This window comes from Carcharhinus amblyrhynchos, chromosome 21 (assembly GCF_965287045.1).
Source record: "Carcharhinus amblyrhynchos chromosome 21, sCarAmb.v2.hapA, whole genome shotgun sequence".
NCBI classification, from domain to species: domain Eukaryota; kingdom Metazoa; phylum Chordata; class Chondrichthyes; order Carcharhiniformes; family Carcharhinidae; genus Carcharhinus; species Carcharhinus amblyrhynchos.
The window spans coordinates 15,673,891-15,690,885 of NC_137344.1; the positions used below are offsets into that span (position 1 = coordinate 15,673,891).

General features: G+C 42.4%; 1 non-coding gene across 1 annotated transcript; it reads right to left on the reverse strand.

Annotated features, from left to right (window-relative positions):
- Positions 1 to 478: 478 nt before the first annotated feature.
- On the reverse strand, positions 479 to 677 carry LOC145356714 (U2 spliceosomal RNA). Its single transcript, XR_013889191.1, has one exon. It is a non-coding gene; the product is annotated as a U2 spliceosomal RNA (small nuclear RNA).
- Positions 678 to 16,995: the final 16,318 nt, after the last annotated feature.

The following is a 16,995-nucleotide window of genomic DNA, read 5'->3' on the forward strand; positions in this document are numbered from 1 at the left end:
TGGGGAGCTAGTCTGAACCCCACCAGAATAAAATATTCCTGGGAGATTTGATCGGGACAATTCGGGTCCCGATAATTAACAGAAATACAAATTTAAAATAGATTAAAAACAGATTTAAATGACATACCTGCCTTCCCACCAGTTTCTAGCGTGGTCTGGACTCTAACTGTTTGCCGGCTCTGGGAGATGCACATGCATTCTTGGCACATGCACAAATCCTTGTTCACGCCGCAGACACTTATCTCCCAGGTAGACCCACAAGAAAAGTGACGGGCCACAATGAGAGAATCGCAGTCCAATTCCAGAACTACAGACACTACTCTAGCTGTGGCCTAATCAATGTTTTTGTATAGTTCTAGCATTTTTTTCTGTGTTTTTACTCCAATTCAATACAACCAAGTCCAATTCAGAGTCTCAACAAGTTGAGACATTCCTGATCCAAGCTGACAAGACAGGGCTCTCACCTCCCGTCTTGGGCTTGATCTACATGATCCAAGCTGATTGGAGTAGGCATAGCTCCTCTTCTAAGGCTTGATCATATTTGCATCTTAGCCAAAAGACCGAGATGTCGCTTTTAAAAATTGCTTCAAATGAAGCTGAAATGTAACCTAATGACTTCAACCAAGTACAGCATGTTGATACTACACTTGATCTTAGCCAAAAGGCCAAGAAGCGATATATAGTTCCAGCATAACCTTCCTGCTCTTAAATGCAATGCCTTGGTTAATAAAAGCAAATATACCCTATGCCTTCTTAACCACTTTATCCACCTGTCCTCGTTCCTTAAGGGACCAGTGTACATGCACACCCATATCCTTCTGATCCTTAGTGCTTCCCAGGGCTCTGCCATTCACCATGTATTCTCTCATTTTGTTTGTCTTGCGTAAATGATCACCTCACACTTATCCAGATTGAATTCCATTTGCCATTGAGCAGCCCATCTGACCAGGCTTCTATATTCCTTGTGTAACCTAAGGCCATTCTCCTTAATATTTACCAGCCTATCAATTTTTGTATCCACAAACTTACTGATCAGACCTCCTACATTCAAATCTAAGTCATTTATATAAAACACAAACCGCAAAGGCCCCAATACTGATCCCTGAGGGACCCCCTGGACACAGTCTTCCAGTCCCAAAAACACCCCACGACCATCACTCTCTGCTTCCTGCCTCTCATCCAGTTCTGGTTCCAATTTGTCAAAGTTCATTGGATCCCATGTGTTCTTATTGGTTCTATCAGTCTCCCATGTGAGACCTTATCAAAAGCCTTGCTGAAGTTCAAGAAGGTGAAATCAAATGCATTGACCTTGTCTACACACCTGGTCAACACTTAGAAAAGTTCAATCAAGTTAGTTCCCCTTGACAAAACCATACTGACTGTTCTCGACTAATACCTGCTTCTCCTAATGCTGCTGCAAGGAGGATACTTGTCTTAGTATTGGACAAACAGAATGTCGATACGTGTAGATTTTTCAATATCTTTGAGCCTGTGGGAAAGGCCAATTATCACAAACCACTGCATGTGGGCCAGTATTTTACATGAAGCTTGCGTCACAGAGTTTATAATGTTAAAAGATTACACACATCAGGACATGGAAAATGTAAACACTCTCCATTCTATTCTAATCAGTTCTCTCTGCCACTCTTTGTTTATATTCATGCATTTAATAAGATAACTTAATGCCAAAAACAAACTTAACTTGGTAAATATGCTACATTAAGTTCCATCTAACTCTACAAACTTGCAGTGTGGTTCTGTGTGGAGGTTGCACATTCTCCCCGTGTCTGTGAGTGTTTCCTCCAGGTGCTCCGGTTTCCTCCCACACTCCAAAGATGTGCAGATTAGATTGCTTAGTCATGCTAAATAGCCACTTAGATTCCAGGGAGATTAGCAGGATAAATAGTGGGGTAGTGGGGATAGGGCCTGGGTGGGATTGTTGTCAGTGCAGGGACAATGGGCTGAATGGCCTCTTTCTGCACGGTAGTTATTCTGTGATTCTATGAAAAGAAATGATTTTATGATTCTCTGAACAAATAACATAACCAGCAATGGCTATTGAAGAGATGTGTCAAACTGAAGTCAGGGCCTGTGCTGACCCTGTTTGAGGTTATTTGCGGCTTGTCAGAAGTGCTGCTTTACTCAGTTTCAGAGATGTTTGCCTTGCATCACTTTATGTGGTAAAAAGAGACAAGTGCCTGTCACATATGCTCTGCATCAGCATAATGATGCTTTGCATGCCTTATCGCAAGGTATGTATCTATGGATTTATACAGCCGTGTCTTGAAGCAGCCGTGGAATTACTATTAACAGGTTGTTGTCCTAGCCTTCAATATTCATTTTTAACACAAATAGCAGATGGCCCATATCATATCTGAAGGATAAGGATTAATTTCATTTGTGGAAACCCATAGACCAAACCAGGTACAGCACAAGCGGCTCCACTCTCCTTTCATAGAATAAAATAGAATCCCTTCAATGCAGAAGGAAGCCATTTGCCCATCAAGTCTGCACCAATCACAATCTCATCCAGGCCCTATTCCTGTAACCTCATATATTTACCTTAATAATCCCCTTACATTAGCATTAATTTAGCACGGGCACCCTCCTGCAAGTATTGGTTCCTTAACGGAGTATGGTTTCACATACATTAAATATCCCTACCTTACAGAACATGTACCTAAGTGTTTATTATTCATGTGTGAGGCTTGACAGTGAATATTGGCAGGCTATTTGAGTATCGATGTATCATAGTTGTGGATGCAGTGATCAATTGTTCAGTATTTTGTCATGTAGAAGTGGCATAGGGGCACAATGGTTAGCACTGCTGCCTCACAGTGCCAGGGACACATGTTCCATTCCCCTGTCTGTGCAGAGTGTGCACGTTCTTCCTATGTCTGCATGGGTTTCCTCTGGGTGCTCGGTTTCCTTCCACAGACCGAGGGGCATGCTGGTTAGGTGCATTGGTCATGCTAAATTCTCCCTCGGTGTATCTGAACAGGAGTGTAGCAACTAGGGGATTTTCACAGTAACTTCATTGAGTGTTAACGTATACCTACTTGTGACACCCTTAAAGAAACTTTTAAACTTAAAAATGCGAGTCAGGTATTTGTTCTCAGGTATGTGTGATTAGTTGAGCAGTATGTGATGACCGAGTAAATTGTAGGCAAGCTGTAGTAAGTATGAGAGAGCAGACATTTTGAAGCATTGAATAAAACTCCTGTTACATGCACAAAGCTGGTGTATTATCTCTGCTTATCTCCGAGATGTGAAACACAACAGTGGGTTCAAGACCTGATAAAGGGACTTGAACCCATTGTGTAGCCTAACATTTTAAAGCAATACTGAGTGAGTGCTGCACAACCTTTCAAAGGACACATTAAACTACCCATATCACTACAAGTTGGTCCCAAAGATCCCATGGCACTATGAAGATGAGCAAGGATAAGCTGGTTCTCTGTCATAGATTTTATCTCATTTTTCATTTGTGGGACTTGCTGTACACAAAGTAGTAACCTTTCTCCCACATTGCCAAAGTGACCAGACCTCTAAAGTGCTTCATTGGCTGTAAAATGTTTTGCAGTCCTGAAAGACATTATCTAAAGGCAGGTCTTTTCTCAGTACTGGTTTTCCTGCCATACCCGTATGTTGTATAATTTAAGATGCATTCATTATACATTCTGAAAAGGAACCTCTGCTGTGCAAGACCAAGCTATCTGTTCACGTTATAATATATTACTATTCACACTTCCTAATAAAACCCTTTCAAAGTTGAACTTTTCCATAAACCTATATAATGATGTATGTAACTTAATGTGGAAGATATGCCTCATTCATGACTCATGTCACTAACCAGTGAACTGGAACCACTATTCAAGTTAAATGTGAGCTATTTTAATGATAACAAGGCCTCCCACATTTTATGTTCCATCTGTGTTCCATCTGCCCCTCAAGATATAAATCATTGCCATTCTTTTTCCCTTTTCGCAAAACCACAAGCAGCACCTTTTCTCGCATTTCATTTTCACACTGCATTTGGACAGGCGGTGATAGTAAATGGAGAATTTATCTGAAAGTTATGAGGGATAAAAGGCATGACATTCAGATGGGTAGCACTGCTGGAGGTGATGTTGCGAAGCTGATTGTCCTCCTGGTGGGATGTGCTGTGCCTCCAACCACTTCCACTGAGGCCCACACAGCACCTTAGACTGAGAAAGGTGTTTTTGTGGGCATCCCCCATATGCACTGGAGCCAGGGATGCCACGGTGACACAATGGTTAGCACTGCCGCCAGAGGCCCGGGTTCAATTCCGGCCTCGGGTCACTGTCTGTGTGGAGCTTGCATGTTCTCCCTGTGTCTGCATGGGTTTCTTCCAGGCGTCCCAGTTTCCTCCCACAGTTCAAAGATGGGTTGCTTAGGAGGATTGGCCATGTTAAATTGCACCTTAGTGTTAGAGGGATTAGTAGGGTAAAATCTTAACAGGTTGTGCAGATAAGGCCTGGGTGGGATTGTTGTCAGTCAAGGCTCAGTGGGCTGAATGGCCTCTTTCCATTCTGTAAGGATTCCCTTGAGCAGGATTTTCTGGCTGCACTTGCCTCGAAATTGGAAAATCCCACTTCAGGTCAATGAACCTTCGCCCACTACGATGCCTATGGCGGGTGGGAGGGGGAAATTTGCCTCTATGATTATATGCAAAGTGGGCTATCATAATGTCACTCAGTCCTATACCAGGTGATATGATATCAGTTTCTAAACTTAGACCACACGGCTCCATTGGAGGAATTTTCTTATCGTTTACCAAAGATCAAACACTCAGCAGCCAGAGGCACTGCGCCCAAAACTCTTCTCTGCCAAGCTGTTAAATATAACATCTTGTGTCCTTTGACAAATTCCAGGCCACTAGCCACAAGGAATCGCCATAAGAAGTCTCACAACACCAGGTTAAAGTTCAACAGGTTTATTTGGTAGCAAAAGCCACTAGCTTTTGGGCCTCTGGCCTTTCGTCAGGTGAGTGAAGAATTCTGATCACAAACAGGGGATGTACAGAAACACACACTCAGTTTACAGAGTACTGATTAGAATGTGAGTTTTTACAGCTAATCAAGTCTTAAAGGTGCAGACAATGTGAGTGGAGATAGCATTAAGCATAAGTTAAAAAGATGTGTATTGTCTCCAGACAGGACAGTAAGTGAGATTTTGTAAGCTCAGGCAAGTCATTGGGGTTACAGATAGTGTGACATGAACCCAAAATCCCGGTTGAGGCCATCCTCATGTGTGCGGAACTTGGCTATCAGTTTCTGCTCAGCGATTCTGTGCTGTCATGTGCCGTGAAGGCCACCTTGGAGAACGTTTACTTGAAGATTAGAGGCCGAATGCCCGTGACTGCTGAAGTGTTCGCCAACAGGAAGAGAACAGTCCTGCCTGGTGATTGTCGAGGGGTATTCATTCATCCGTTGTCATAGCGTCTGCATGGTCTCCCCAATGTACCATGCCTCGGGACATCCTTTCCTGAAGTGTATCAAGTAGACAACGTTGGCTGAGTCGTAAGACTATGTACCGTGTACGTGGTGGATGGTGTTCTCACGCGAGATGATGCCATCGTCTCACATGAGAACACTATCCCCTGGCGTAGGTATTGCTGTAGCTGGTGCAGTCCTTCCCTATTTTTGTAATCTAGAATCTTCTTCAGCAAATATCTTCAAGACCAGATTTACTCCTCCAATTCTGATCCTCAATTTCAATCATGCCATCATTGCTAACAAGTTCTTTCACCTGACAAGGCCTTAACATCAAGAATTCTCTCCTTAAATCTTTACATTTCTCTATCATCCTCTCTTCCTTTAAGATACCCCTTAAAACCAATCATGTATTTTTTTAATTCATTTACGGCATGTGGACATCTCTGGCTTTGCCAGCATTTATTGCCCATCCCTAACTGCCCTTCATTTCAGAGGTCATTTGAGAGTCAGTCACATTGCTGTGGGTCTGGAATGACATGTAGGCAGGCCCAGGAAAAGATGGCAGATTTCCATCCCTGAAGGACATTTGTGAACCAGATGGATTTTATCGAGAATTGACAATAATTTCATGGTCATCATTAGACTTTTACTTCTGGATTTTTATTGATTTCAAAAGATCGACATCTGCAGTGCTGCATTTTGAACCTGGGTCCTCAGATCTTGCCATGGGTCTCTGGATTACTAATTCAATGACAATACCACTACACCATTCCCTCACCTAAATATTACTGTATATAATTTGGTACTTATTTTATTTATGAACTGCATAATGTAATCTTTTCTCATTTAGTCACTTTCATAATGAATGTGTGAAATGGAAGTAAAAAATAAGAATACTTTTGAACCAAGTTTTTGGTCACTTGGCCTAATATCTCCCTTGAAGAGCCAAAAGGACTCTCAAACACTGGGTGGGATTCTCCCATAAAAATTCTAAGTGTGGAATTTGCATAATAACTGGGGTAAATCCCATTGGATTTTTCAGTGGGAGTTTCAAAATGAATTTCCCACATTCTGTGCACTGCTGAGATCCCTGGCGTGAATCATGATGGAAATCTACAGGCGGGGCTTATTCCCATTCGAGAAGCTGGCAGCATAGCATTGACTGAGCCAAAGCACATGTGCTGATCTGTCAGCGCTGAGATCGGTGCATGCACAGTGTATGCACTGCCAGCCTCCCGATCACTGGCTAGCCCTGCAACCCCCCATCGCTGGCCATGCAACACCCCCTCATCACCTGATTGCTGGGCTCCCAGATATGTCTGGGCCAGCCCCAACACCCTCCCAGCCCACCTCAATCTCCCTGCCCCCCCACCCCCACCACCACATCCGGCAGTCCCGATCTCCCAATTCTACACCCCCATCCCACCAGCAGCCCTGACCCCCTCCCCCCAACCCCCACTGCAGCCTGACCCCGCGCCCTGCAGACCTAACTACCACTAACCCCTTCCCCGGGCTAGCTGACCCCTTCCCACTCCGATGGCCAGCCCTCCCTCTGTCACCACCAAGTGCAAAGTGGCAGCGGGACCCTCCACTCCCAATTATGGCCCCACCTCAGCGGGCTGGGAGGATTGCCCTCACTAACTTTGCTTTCTCTCCTTGAAGATACTGCCAGACCTGCTGAGTTTTTTCAGCATCTTCTGTTCATGTTATATGGTACTTATGACCAGAGAAGGTCAGTCCTTATAGGGCTCGCTGCTCATGGACAGCTGGAAGTATTGTCACAAAAGCAAGTCTGCTTTACACAATGTTTTCTGAATATTGCAGCAACCAGGAAAAAAATGCAAATTATATGCAGGTTCAATGAGAGGAAATGGTTCTGACAGTATCCTACAACAGAATCCCTGTGTGCAGAAGGAGGCCATTTGGCCCATCGGGTCTGCACAGATTCTTTGACAGAGCATCTTACCCAGGCTCTATTGCCGTAACCTCACATATTTACCCTGCTAATTCCTCTAACCTACACACCTTGGGACAGTAAGGCTAATTTAGCATGGTCAATCCATTTAACCTACAAATCTTTGGACTGTGGAAGGAAACCAGAGCACCGAGAGGGAAACCCACGCAGATGCGGGGAGAACGTGCAAACTCCATACAGACAGTCACCCAAGGCCACAGGGAGCTGAGTGTGAGGAAGCTTACCTTGAAGAATTGACATTTTTCACACGGGATTGCTGACGACATCAGCGAATTTCCATTGAGTTGTGGAAATGCTTAACTCATTCCAAGGGCATCCATCTGTAGGAAAAGTAATGAGTAAGGGGAGATAAAGCTGGGCACTTACTTTGCTTTGTTTCCTGTGCATTGACATAAAAGTGAATCAATTAGTGTGTTTACTTCCTCTGGGATGACGGGTGATTGCAGTAATTCAATACAGACGAATCAGAAAGGATCCTAGAACTGTTGTGGTCTTAGCAGCTTTCTCCATTATTGCTTATTGGACACCTCCCAGGATCTGGCAACTCTGCAGAAGGGCAATCTACTGCTAGGTGCCTGGAGAGTGAAAAAGGAACCTTAAAATCTCTGCGAACATTAAAGAATTAAGCTAAAATTGCCTCTTAATGATATCAGGACTTGGAGGAGGCAGTGCACAATTACGAAGTCAAAAGAGACTGCTTGCAGATTTACCGAAGTTACATTTTCACAACATGGTAAGGAGTGGACACAAATAAAAACCCCCGGAGAAAGGCCACTGCTAATTGCACAGAATGGAATTCCTAGTTTACGTCTTTGTGCATAAGGCCACTGACAAAGACATTGGCCAAGTCTGCCTTGAACAGGGAGTTGGTAATTAAAATAATCACCTTGGGGCTGGAGGAGCAATTTTCAAAGAACCCAGTAAAACGTTTTCAGATTAAGAACTGGGCAGCAGTCCCTGAATTATTTGGAACATTAACAATGAAACGAACCATCTACGCAGAAGTTGCATGGAATAGATAGGATGAAAACAAAACTATTCCCAGGATGTTTACAATTGGGCAAAGCCATATTTGGTGCCTGTTTCTAGTTTTCCAATGGATAGATAGCGGTGGGCCATCACTTTGAATCACTGCAGCTGGCATGGTGGCGTGCTAAGGTAATGTCTCACATAACAATCCCAGTCAAGAATGTTAGCAGAGTTTCAAATCACACACATCTTGTATCAAAAGTGAAGCTCCCCTATTTTCCAGGTTTAGCTGAGAGTACATCTATCACTTTCTTCATCCCAAGGCATCATTTGGAGCTTTAATATTTTTCGATCGTAATTTGGAAATGCAAATACTGAGAATACGAGAGAGAGTTATTTACTAAGTCTTAGAGACAGGGAATGGTGGGATCATAGCGGACTGATCTGGGAATATCTAACAAAGAAAAAGCAAATGTCATCTGACCAGGCTGAGGGTTCTGTTTTTTAATGAATTCAAATTGACTATTTTGATTTGATCTCCAGTTATCTGATGAAGAAGAGAATTGAAAGGAAGACACCTAAAAATAATCATTTGGTAAATTTCCCCCATACCTCTGCATTCATGTGTTCACAACTCTATTGTAGTAGTGTTGACCGAGGAGAAGTAGTGGACATGTTTTATTTAGACTTTCAGAAGGCTTTCGACAAAGTCTCACACAACAGACTACTACGAAAAGCTGAAGCACATGGGTTTGCAGATAATGTCTTGAGATAGATCGAAAGCTGGTTAGCAGATAGGAAGCAAAGAGTTGGCAAAAATGGGTTTTTTTCTGATTAGCAGTTAGTGACTAGTGGGGTCTTGCAGGGGTCTGTACTAGGACCCAACTGTTCACATCATATGTTAACGATTTGTAAGAGGAAACTGATGTATTATCTCCAAATTTGCAGATGATACGTAGTTGGGTGGGAGGGTGAGCTGCTTGAGGAGGATGCAGAGATGCTTCAGCATGATTTGGACAGGCTGAGTGTGTGGGCACCTTCATGGCAGATGCAGTATAATGTGGATAAATGTGAGGGTATCCACTTTGGTAGCAATAATAGGAAGAGAGAATATTACTTGAATGGGTGTAAATTGTGAGAAGTGGAAAATCAAAGCAACATTAGAGTCCTCATACATCAATTGCTGAAAGTAAGCGCACAGGTAGAACAGGCAGTAAAGAAGGCAAATGGTGTGTTGGCCTTCTAAGAGAAAGGATTTGAGTATAGGGATAGGGATGTTTTGCTGCAATTGTATAGGGGTGTTGGTGAGGCCACATCGGAGTATTGTGTGCAGTTTTGGTGCCCTTATCTGAGGAAGGATGTCTTTGCTGTATAGGGATCACAGAGAAGGTTTACCAGACTGATTCCTGGGATGGCAGGTCTGTCATATGAGGATGAGACTAAGGCAGTTAGGATTATATTCATTGGAATTTAGAAGAGTGTGAGGGGATGTCATAGAAACTTATAAAATTTCAACAGGATTAAACAGGATAGATTCAAAAAGAATATTCCCAACAGTGGGAGAGCCCAGAACTAGGGGGTCACAGTTTGAGAATAAGGGGTAAACGTTTTAGAACTGAGATGAGGAAAGATTTCTTCACTCAAAGGGTGGTGAATATGTGGAATTCATTAACGTAAAATGTAGTTGAGGCCAAAAGATTGTCTGATTTCAAGAAGAAAATTAGATAAAGCTCTTGGGTCTAAAGGGACCAAGGGATATGGGGGAAGGGAGGATCAGGATATTGAATTTGATGATCAACCATGATCAAAGTGAATGACAGAGCAGGCTCGAAGGGCTGAATGGCCCACTCCTACTTCTAATTTCTATGTTTCAGTTCCTGGGTTATCCGTGATCCAGAGAGAGAACATATGAAAATTCAGACTAAGTGAACATTTGTCCCATGATGCTGAAGTCTTGGAATGGGTTTTGAATTTAGGGCCTAGGGACCAGAGGCTGTCAAGCTACCAACTGAGACATACAGGTTCTGTAAATAGTTTGAATTTGTTGAACTCTCGAATACGAGTCCCAGCGCATTACCGCTGTGCCACTCTGCTGCAGAACCCTAAATGGAATACCAACTTGACTTTATGGAGAGGTGTGTGCCTACTCCAACAATCCCTTGAGCGATGCCATCCAGTGCTCTTTGCTTTTGATAAGGCCGCCCATAGCAGCGAGGACAGGGGGGCAGGTGTCACACAACTTGCAGCCCGAAATCTCCTTGACAGCAGAACAGCCAAAAGAAGAATGCATCTCACCGGTTGTGAAGATGGAAGGAGGCTGCTATTGGAAGGTTGTTCCATTCATCATGGTTCAACATGTATCTGAATCCAGACAAGCAACCTGTCAAAACATGGACAATGATGACACCCCAAGGTGTCTTTAAATAAAGTCACCTGAGTCTATTTGTTGGATCCTGTGGTGATGAAGAATTGACAAAGAGTGCAGATCTGTGAAAGTGAGAGTCACTAGTCAAGAATCTGCACACAACAACTGAGAGAGATGCATGAAAGTCATTGACACCAGTGTTGAGATAGAGATGTGTTTGGCTAGCAGTTTCTGTTACCAAGTAGTCCTTTTCAAGGTATATGCTGCTCAACCCAATGGACAGGGGGGCTAGAAATGATCCCCTAAAAATAGGTGAGGTATCGCACCTTGCAGAACCATCAGCTCTGTGGTCAAAGAAAGAAAGTTTTTAATTTTTCAATGGTAAAATACACATGGATATTCTAAAGATTGAACATCCAGAAAGAAGAACTGCATGTGAGCAATCCAGGCTCCAAACTGACACTGCCATCCTCAGTGAGAACTGCCTTCCTGGGCAGGGGCACGTGAAGCAACAAACAGGGGAAGCACTTTTCACTGAAAAGGAAATATTGACATCAAGTCTCATGTCCACAGAGTTGGTTTTGCCGTTTGGAATAGGACCTCGGACGTACTGCCAGAAATTCCCAAAGTGTTTACATGAAAGACATGTGGCACTTCATTTCCAGCTGAACTGTACCAATATCTCTATCAACAACAAATATGCTCCGATCATCGACTCCAATTTTATAGAATCATAGAATCCCTATAGTACAGAAAGAGGCCAATCTGCCCAGTGGGTCTGCACTAACTCTTGAATACAGTATCTCACCTAGGCCTTCTCCCCTGTCCTATCCCTACAACCCCATACACATTTAGCATGGCTAATCCATCTAACCTACACACCTTGGGACATAAGGGGCAACTTAGTATGGCCAATCCACCTCATCTGCACATCTTTGGACTATGGAAGGAAACTGGAGCCCCCAGAGGAAACCCAGGCAGACACGGGGAGAATGTGTCATCTCTACACAGACAAACCCAAGGCTGGAACTGAAGCCGGGTCCCTGGCGCTGTGAGGCAGCAGTACTAACCAATCTGCCAATGTACTACCCCAAGATGCTAAGGAAAATTTCTCTCCTGACCTTGTGGAAGTCGTCACTGTCATCCCAAGAGAAGAATTGTTCCTCCTTCTGGAGGACTTCAAATACAAACTTGGCCATGAATCTAATGCCTGGAGCAGAACTTTTGGGAAAACAATGTTGGAAAATGGTGTCCTCCTGCTGATAAAGTGTGCTTAGTAACATCTCTCCATAATAAACATCTTCTTCTGCCTGAAGGCAGATACAAAATCATGAGGAGATAATGTAGATTAGATCAAAGTACTGGAACCACGTAGATTACGTAAATGTTTGGGTCAAAGATGTAAGTAATGTCTGTATCACTCAATCCATGTGGGTGATTGATGTCAATTGGACAGATTTTTGACTCGGTGGATCAGTGATGAGCCTGGTACCAAGACGTCACAACATCCAAAGTTCCAGAGGAAGAAGATCAATGTCTCAGCCCTAAAGCAGCTCGACAGAAGAGAGGAATTTCAAGTGCAACTCATGATCAATTTGAAAAGCCTTCACACATCTAACTCAATTCCAGAATAGTAGGATTAAATAAAATCAGGTGTACCAAACTGCTGAGTCCAGATCATTGGGCTCACGCATTTTCCTCACCAAGGCCAGTTTGATGAAAATGATACTGAAATATGTGACTCTGTAGAAAAAGGAACAAGCAGCTTTCATCACCTGGCAGAACAACTCTAGGCCACATGTTAAACTGGCAGCATTCCTACAACTCAAGGCTGATGCTCAAGGGCAAATCTCAAAGGACCTGAGGTAGGAGGACAAAACCAATGAGGTCCAATAATATGCTAACCATTCTGACATGTGAAGCTTTTTTCAAGCCACCAGAGCTATATGAGGACCAAGGATGGAATTTTCCCATCCTGCCCGCCATGGGAATCATGATCTGTTTTCTGGCCTTTGGGAGAGTGTAGCTAGAAAATCCCACCCCAAGAAATGGACAAAATCCCCTTCACTCATGGGATGGTGTTTCTCTTCATTAAAGCTGAAAAATACATTTTCAACAACTCCTTAACCAATTGTTTGGTAGTAAGAATTTGAGTATTACTGAAAAAAAGAGACACACAGAAGCTTTTCATCTTGCACTCATCAGGAAACCTCACAAGAATACCATATAAGAAGGAAACAACAATTTATACTGTATGAGAAGAGAGTGCTCATTGATTGGCAAGTGGATGCTGATTGGTAGAGGCATTACTATGGAGAATGCATCAATTTGAAATTCAAACCTGTCAGATTGGTCAAGGCATTGTCCAGAGAAATGAGTTAACGAATGGCTGTCATTTATTTTGTTTAGCTGAAACAGCTGCAATGTGTGTGTACATGTTCTTTCTGTTTGCCGAGAACAGTGTCTATGTATTAATATATGTAGCTCCCAGTACACCTGAAAGCACCACACTGCGAGCCTGACTGACAGTTTAATTCGTAGCACATTGAGGATTATTTAACAAATGTTGTCCAATGACAGAATCACATCAAATATTGGACACTGTGTTTTGAATTTACAGGTATGGGCTTGTTGGCTATGATCTATTCCTTTGCTCACTATGAATAGTGGGATGTGCTATTTGATATGATCTGCCCATCTTTGAGAGATATGACCTACAAATCTAGCATCTCCGGGCATTAAAATACATATACATATACACAACTTATTTGTGTGATATGCAAAATATCAACATTCTTTAGTGGCACGTACCACTTGTGTTGCTATTGCATAGTGGCAGCATGAAACAGCTCACTTCACTTGTTGTTCACATTTTTGAGGTACCTTACCCTCCAGGATAACCTGTGGTAGACTGGGCACTTCTCTGGGCAATGTTGTAGTTATGGCCTAAGTCATTTATTCACCATGCAAGCTTGTTGCAGTAATAGGATGCATTAAAGGCAACCTACAGGTTGGTTAACTGCTACCCAGATCAGGTAATTCCATGGTGATGGGCTCTAATGAAGGGTCATCTAGATTCGAATCCACCTAAAGAGAAGGGTCATCCATTCTCTTTCCACAGATGCTTTCAGACCTCCAGAGTTTCATATTTCAATATCAGCAATATTTTGCCTTTCTCAGGTCATTCCATACTGAATATTACTCAAACTCATGAACGGACCTAAAGCCATCACTTGCAATCCTGAAAAGTGCCCAATCTCCCTCAGATTATCCTGGAAGGGCACAGTATCCGAAAAATTTAAGCAACAGGTGAAGCTACCCTTTTCTTATTGCTTCTACTTAGTAGCAACATGAGTGGTATTTGTTACTAGCAGTATGCTAGCATTAAGCCAAAATGATTTTCTGCCTATCACACAAATGCAATATCAGCAATTCCTCTGCTACATCCACCAGTTTCACCAAGGAGGACTATCCAACTTTCATTCATGTCCTTCACAAAACCAGCTCTACAGACATTCAGGAAAAGCTCCTACAACATTAACTTTGATGGACTTGACACTATGTTCAGATGGCCCAAAGACTATCTCTCACCAGGATCTAATTTCCCGAATCTCAAAAGGCTAACATTCCAGGCGATGTCAAAACGATGCTTCAAAAATACTCTGAAACTTTCCTTAAAGCATGGCAACAATGACATCAATGATTGGGAGGCCTTCGCTACCAATCATTCAAAATGGCCACAAATTGGCCATCAAGTTGCATTATACTTCCTGTTACAATGTCTTAGTGTTTAGTCACATGAAGACCAATGGCAGAAACTCATGAACCTGAGTAAATGTCATCCTTGAACTGAAGAAAAACAGATGAACCACAACACCTACACTTAGAAAATTCATCCTGGCTAGTATTTTAGGAACATTTCAGTTTTTATCGAGGTAAACTTGATGTGTAATTTATCAGAACTTCATGACACTAATGTGCTTGTACTTATATCACAGGGACTGCAGCAGTTCAGCAAGACTGGCTTACCACCACCTTCTCAAGGGCAATAAATCCTGGCCATGCTGTAATGTCCACATGCTATGAAGGTGAATAAAACAAGCTGACCTGAAAACTGATCTCATTCAGTAAACATTAGATTACTTAACATCTGTTAAGAATAATAATTAAATACTTGATATAACCAAATATTTTTGCAGCAGTTAACTAGGGAAGCACGGTGGCATGGTAGTTAGCACTATTGCCTCACAGCACTAGGGACCCAAGTTCGATTCCTGGCTTGGGTCACCATCTGGCCAGAGTGTGCACGTTCTCCCCATGTCTGCGTGGGTTTCCTCCAGGTACTCCGGTTTCCTCCCTCACTCTGAAAGCTACGCTGGTTAGGCACATTGGCCATGCTAAATTTTCCCTCTATATACCCAGAGTGTGGCAACTAGGGGATTTTCACAGTAACTTCATTACACCGTTAATGTAAACCTACTTGTGACACTAATAAATAAACTTTAAAGGCACTGTGGCTGAATTACTCTTATGTAAATCAGTTTGGTGTGAAAGTAAAATGGTAACAGTTGGAGGCACTTGACATTGAAGAAGGGAAGGCTTCAAGCCAGAATAGTGTGTGCTCATTCTGGAAAAGTTGTATATAGTTCTTTGAGGAATTGTTCATCTGATAAATGGCACCATGAGGCAAACTGCAGCGAAAAGTGATCAGTGCCAAGGGATCAAGAGTCTGTATGAAGGCCGCACCAGCCTGATAAAGGTTTAACATGATAGTTGTCCTATAGGGAGACCGAATGTTTATTTATTTACCCTAAGAACTTAAGCCCTCAGGGTTCTACTGAGGAGATCAGCCAACCTCAGGTTCAAAGGTAACGTGTTAAGCTGAAACAAAGCATAAGGATTTCAGTGTACCTTCCTCATCAGAATCCACCATTGCATTAATTACTGAACTGGTAAGACTCTGAGCTATATGGGCCACAATGACAGAGAAGGGCTAAAATGAATGCACATAGGAGCATCACAGAGGAAAAATACTAAAGAAAAATTACAAATTGACTGTTTGTATTCATCATAACTTCTGACCGACAAAGAAGGCATTGTTTGCCTTACGTGAATATGTGTTTGTGCCTTAAGCAGGATAATGCTTGAATTTAATCCCACTCTCAAATTCTTATTTACCATTAGGTTGTGAAAGAAATCCCATCTAAAAATAATATGAATGCAGATAGTTCCACTCTGAGTGCATGTCTCTCCCCCCAACTGAAAACACACAATTTTGATACCAACAGTTCCATTTAAACTTCGGACCAATTTTCTCGATATGATTCACTCTCTGTCTCCTGCACATTTCCTTGATAATTACCGACTAATCCATCAAAATAATTCTGTTATAATTGCATGCTGAAACCAAGAAGATGTTGAAGTAATGCAAGCTGGAGAAATTCAGCCAAATACATTACGCTGTGCTTACGTTAACTGTTTAATTCCTGATAGTTATTTTTAGCCATTCAATCGGAGCCTGATTTATCAAATTTCACTTCTAAGAATGGTTGTCTTCTGTACTTGCCACAGGGCAGGAGAGAGCAAGAATTGGGAGATGCGCGCTAATGGCAGACTACCTCTGAATTATAAGACAAAAAAATCACTTGTAGTCCTGTTAGATATTGCCCCAAAGGGTTAATAGAAGGTTGTGCAGTTTCAATATGTTCTAATTAAGCTGCAGTGAATGCCAAATAATATAGGAATGACAGGAAAAGGATGAGGTGGTCGATGGGGCCTCTTGTGGTCAAATCCTGTATGAATCAGCTGATTCTTTTCCAGTTATGTACTATGGAATTGATCCAAACCACTATCATGACAAGGGAGTCAACTCAAGTTTTCTTTTCATGGCTTGGCTATTTGCCCACAGTTTATTAATATAGATGGCTGCTGATTAATAGTGTTCCAATGCTTTCAATAATATTCACACCTATAATAAATACACCTTTGTTAATGTCTACCTCTGTGCTTTTTGATGCTTTCTTCAGTGCATTCTTTCCAGACTTCAGGTTGCTAAATCTGCCTCGAGTGAAACATCATTATTACAACAGTTTGAAACAAACTCCTCATTATAAAAAATGTTCCCTGGTCCCAATGGAAGCTCCATTAGAGGTAGGCAAGGAGCGCAAATCTCCATGAGATGAAACTTCTGATAAAAACATTTTTCTCTGCCAATTCCTGCAAATGAA